The following is a 5,342-nucleotide window of genomic DNA, read 5'->3' on the forward strand; positions in this document are numbered from 1 at the left end:
GATCAGAGGCATGGATTTTGTCGCTAGCTAGGTCATTGCACATCATCTGTCTCTCTCTCTCCCTTTCTTGGTTCTCATAGATAATATGATTGCTCCATAATTATCCTGATTTATTTTGCTTTCATATTTTTGGTTGCATCATTTCAGTTTTTGCTCTGCCATTTCCCAAATCATTTATATAGAAGGCGTTATTTCCTAATTTCTCATTCCTAGAATAAGCTGCACATGAAGACATCGCTGGTCCTCATTTTCAGTGTGTACATTTGAATACGGAGGAACATCTTTCCTCTGCTCTCCATCAATTCCCTACTCTCCAGTTAGAATAATTTCGAATAGTAAAATTGGAAAAAGAGAAAATAAATCATGGTGAATAAACAGTTGCAGAAAAATCACTGGATATTTCTGACCAGTTCAACCAATGTGAACTATTAGGAAAATACATGGACACCTAATTCCCACTGGCACTCAAAGTTTCTCGTTAGGCAATTCTTAGGAATATGAAGAACAAGATGAAAAAATAACGAATGATATCAATTGCAAGAATAAAATGGAGAAGGATCCAAGCAAATTTCTTCAATGGGCTGCCAAAAATATTCGGCTAACTACAGTGTGGAGACTTCTTTCCCAAAAGGCCACTCATGTGAATAGTAGGGATGACGATGAGTATACCCCTCTTCATCGAGAAGCGTACAGTGGACAATTAGACATTGTCAGTGAGTTGGTGTCTCAAGCGGCACATGCAATAACTGTAGATGACTGGACACCCCTGCACAGTGCATATACGTGGAATAATACCAGAGTGACTTCTTTATTACTTCATCATGATCCAAATACCAATGCCCAACTAAAGGCCTCTTGTCCCCCTTACATCTTGCTGCTGAGAATTGAGCTAGCAAAGATACGCTGGATCTCCTTCTGTTGAACCATTATATAAAACCAGGCCTGGAGAACAACATAGAAAAACTTGCACTTGATATTGCCAAAAGGATAAGTATGTATCACTACTTCTATGAAGTTGTGGAAGGCTGTACAAATTGTTCACCTATGTCCTAATGGTCGGGTTAAGTTTCTTAAATTTCAAAAATGCAAGTCGATCTTTTGTGTCCCTACAAAATATTTTCACAATCCAAATAAGAGCAATATATTTTATTTTGGTCTGTCATGGGGCTTGAACTCTGGGCCTGGGAGCTACCTCTGTGCTCTTCAGCTCAAGATGAGAGCTCTACTACATGAGCCTCAGCTCCACTTTCAGTTTTCTAGTGGTTTATTGGAGATAAGAGTACCACAGACTTTCCTTCCCAGGCTGCCTTGGAACCATGATCTCAGATCTCAGCCTCTTGTGGCATAAGCCACATGTGCCTGGCAACACCAATATTTTACAGTAAAAATTCATGGATTCTGCAGAATTCTTCCAAGTGAATTGCCTGCATTGGATGTCAAAATGTATTCAATAGTTTTTGTATACATGTATAATGATTTCTTCAGAGTTTGTGATTTTTTAATCAGAAACAATTTTAACTTACCTGTTGAAATGAGTAGTACAGAAACTAAAATATTTCTGGTGCTTGTCTGAAAAAGTATATTTGACAATATCCTATATTCTATGTTTGCATAATGTTCATAATATATTTTATTTTCTCCTAGATATACTTTGAATTCTACATTATTTTATAATATTTAGGTTCATTAATGTGTCCTTTCTGATTACATTCCATATAGAAACAGTTTGATTCCTTTTTTTCTAGGTCTTAATATTATTTTTCTTTGGGATAAAATGACAATGTTGTATAATTTGAAAAGTTTTGTAAAGTTTATGCTATGTAAACGCCTTCCTGAGGTGAATATTTAATACACTGATGTCAAACTAAATTTAATTATATGAATTACATGTATTGTTACAGTTGTAATTTTGTAATCAACTTTTTAATAACTGTTTTTCATTTCTTGCATCTGAAGAATGAAACATATGGAATACTTCTCAAATTTTCATATTATCCTTGTGCAAGTGCCATGTTAATCTCTGCATTGTAATTTGAGTATTCGTGCTGCTGAAGCATGTAGTATCCTCTAAATTTAAGTAGTTAATGATGCCATCTTTATACAAGCCTATATCTATGGGTGCCTACTTTTAACAAGGAAACCGTATTGTTCCGAACAATGCTATCGATCTTATTTCCATAAAATTCTGTGAATAGTAGAAAAAATTATATTGATCGATCAATTGCTCACATTTGCAAATTTTTTTGTCAATAACTATGTTAAGTCTTTTTATTTGGAATTTGATCGTACTCTCAATTATTTATAGATAGGTCCAAAGGTGATGGCTTTTTCAAGTAATTATTTATCCAACTGTGTTAGCTATGTGGACCTAATGGATTCAAAGTAAGCATTGCTTAAGAGCTACTTCTAAACTTCTTCAGCTGATATTTTCCCAAATGAGGTGTTACTGGCACAAATGTCTACCTGAGCCTTTACCTTTCTTCCATGTGGGAACAGACCAACCAGAATATCTTACCCTGACAGCATAGATTGTCTTACTAGAACAAAACTAATCTTGGTTACAAGGGATCATAGAGAGATGAACAGTTCAAACAGAACTGTTCAGACTAGAAGGTATTTTATCAAAATATAATTGTTTATTATACCTTCCATTTCAAAAGTAGTTAAAGCCAAGAAGGTAAAAAAATTGTTCATATGCATGATTACTTAATGTCCTGGCCTGTCTACTATCCAACCAGGCAGGAACTTACACTACTGACTTTTTATCACCTAATATTTTCATAGATGCAGGAGAAGTTCATATGTTTCTCCTCGTTATTAAGCATTAAATTGATACTGTTTTAATCACAGTGTTTCCTCTTGCCTCCATGCTGTAAATCTACAAATGGTAAAGCTTTAGGTCTAACTCTATCAAACACTAAGGTAGAGATAATGGAATAATACTTTAAAACAGAGTTGCGTTTCATACAGTAACTACAACAGAACAATGCAAACCTGTGCCTTTTAATTATATTATATATAGTTATATATTTTTTATTTATATGTGCTGATTTTATATTTCACACAGTAAAACTTACTAGAATTAGTTGATAATTTGACAAATAAATTTATATTTATTTATTCCAATAAATAGAATTGGAATATAAATAATTAGGTTTAAAATATATATTAGAATATAAAAATATCAATGCAATGTCTATAGTATAAACTTGTGATACATCCTAACTGTTCTTGGTCTTCTGAATCCACATGGTAAAAAAACAATGTTTTCCTCTAATCTATAATACATTTTACTCTGCTGCTCTGTCTATTGTTTTAACTCTCTTGTCCCAAACTGTTTTTCTCCATATTTCAGAAGCATTCCTATTGATTATACCCAAATTTTGCTAAGATATCTAAAAAAACATTATTCTTCTGCAGTCCCCATGGGTCCTAGGATCCCAGGTCCCAGTTACCTGCATCATCAGATAACATGGGCAAGACTTCTCACCAAGGCCCAGGCAACATTTCAGCACATAGTAATTGAAGACCAATCTCAATTTCTCATTTCCTATATTTCAGGGCCCCAATTCCTTGAGATGCAGGAATTAGCAGTAAGCAATTGTGGAATGCAAGGCAACTTAAAATGAAGAATGAAATAACAAAATTTGAGAGAAAGTACTGTAATTAAAACATTCAACTTATAGATGACCAGCGCATATGTGTGAACAATTTCACAAAGTGTCATAAGATTATTTTTAATACCCCTCCCCTATGATTAATGAAAGATTTTATTCCAACATAAGTGGGCCAAAAAATAGTTCCTTGAAGGATAGATCCATAATTGGTCTACTAAAGCCCAGAAAACTTGACTTAGAGGTCAAATGTAATTCAGAAAATATTTGAAGCACTAAGGAGTGCTTCAAAACACTGGGAGTTCAGTACAACATGGTTCTGTTGTATAAAAATGTCACTCTCAAACCAATGATAATCTACATTTAATCTTCTGAAAGTGTATTCCTTTTCAAATAAACTTTTTAAAATCACATTCGTCAAAATGACATTTTACAAGTTGATGATACTTAGAGACATTACAAGTTTTTTAAGTGTAGGGAGCAAGTTACAATAGAGTTGAATTATTTACACAGCACTAATGCCAAACACGTTCAACCATTCATTAAAGTGTAGAAATAGTACCACCCACAATTTGTGTTTTTCAGTAAGGGCCTTCCAGAAATGTGTTAAATAGGTTAGCCTCCTAAATTTCAAACCCAAACCTGAGCTAATAAATTTCATCATTTAATAAGGTACACTTTAAAAAGTCACAAATAGTTGCCTTATCATATGTTATTTTATTTTTTCCCTCTGTCTAACATAGTAAGAAATATGACTTTAAGTCTTGAATATGGGTATTCATCAGAGATATGACAAACATAATATCTGTCTTCTATTTTTATCATATTCCTCTTTTGGAATAAATTTTAATTTTCTTCTTTTTCAAAACTTATAGGCAGTAGAAAATATTATTCCATGTAAAATAAAAGAATCACACCATTGTACAAAGCCATTTATAAAAATTCGTAGTTAGGAATACATTCTAAGCCATTTTTTTAACTTTCTTTTTGACTAAAGATTAATCTTCCAAATGGATGAGAATAAAATCTTGTTTAGGTGCTTCACCTCTCCAGTCTCCAGCAAATTGTTGCTGCAGATAAATCAATTATGGAAATATAAGCTGACATCAGTTCAAGAATATGCAGGATTTAATGTCCATGGAATGCATATAAACCATTCAAAGTATTAATAGACAGTTTAACACTGACTATCAGGAAGTTGAAACCATAGTCGAATTATAGTAAAGACATAGAATGAATGAAAAATGAACAAGGGGCAAGTATAGCTAGAATATTCAATGTACACATATGATAAAGAAGTGGTAAATTGGAAATAAATCTTGGAGAAAGGGTTGGTTGAGAATGATGGAAGGAGTGACTCCGATCTAGGAGCATTGGACAATTAGATGGATATATTTAATTGTAAAACAATTGCACAACCTTTTAAAATTCAGTTAAAAAACACAAGAAACAAAAAACAGAAAAATTACAACCAAACAGGAATCTCCAGAGAGTATCAATATGACCTCTCAAAATTTTAATCTATTAATGAAGGGCAGTCTTGGGAAAAGCAAACAAAACTGTTCAAAGAGGGAAGTTTGGGATAGGGGAGAATTTTGAACAGAATTAAATAGATTGTCTAAGGTTATAAATCACCTACATCTGCTGCAAATAGTATCTTTCTTCTACGAGTTTTCTGTCTGAACTGGATAATCCAGTCCTGAGACACACTTGGTAGCTTGTGAGGTT

The 5,342-nt window shown here is 33.3% G+C and overlaps 1 pseudogene; it reads right to left on the reverse strand.

Annotated features, from left to right (window-relative positions):
• Positions 1-1,960: 1,960 nt before the first annotated feature.
• Positions 1,961-2,057, reverse strand: LOC138836069 (U6 spliceosomal RNA; annotated as a pseudogene).
• Positions 2,058-5,342: the final 3,285 nt, after the last annotated feature.

This window comes from Dipodomys merriami, unplaced genomic scaffold, assembly GCF_024711535.1.
Source record: "Dipodomys merriami isolate MVZ:Mamm:240054 unplaced genomic scaffold, mDipMer1.0.p SCAF_248, whole genome shotgun sequence".
In the NCBI taxonomy this organism is placed as follows: Eukaryota; Metazoa; Chordata; class Mammalia; order Rodentia; family Heteromyidae; genus Dipodomys; species Dipodomys merriami.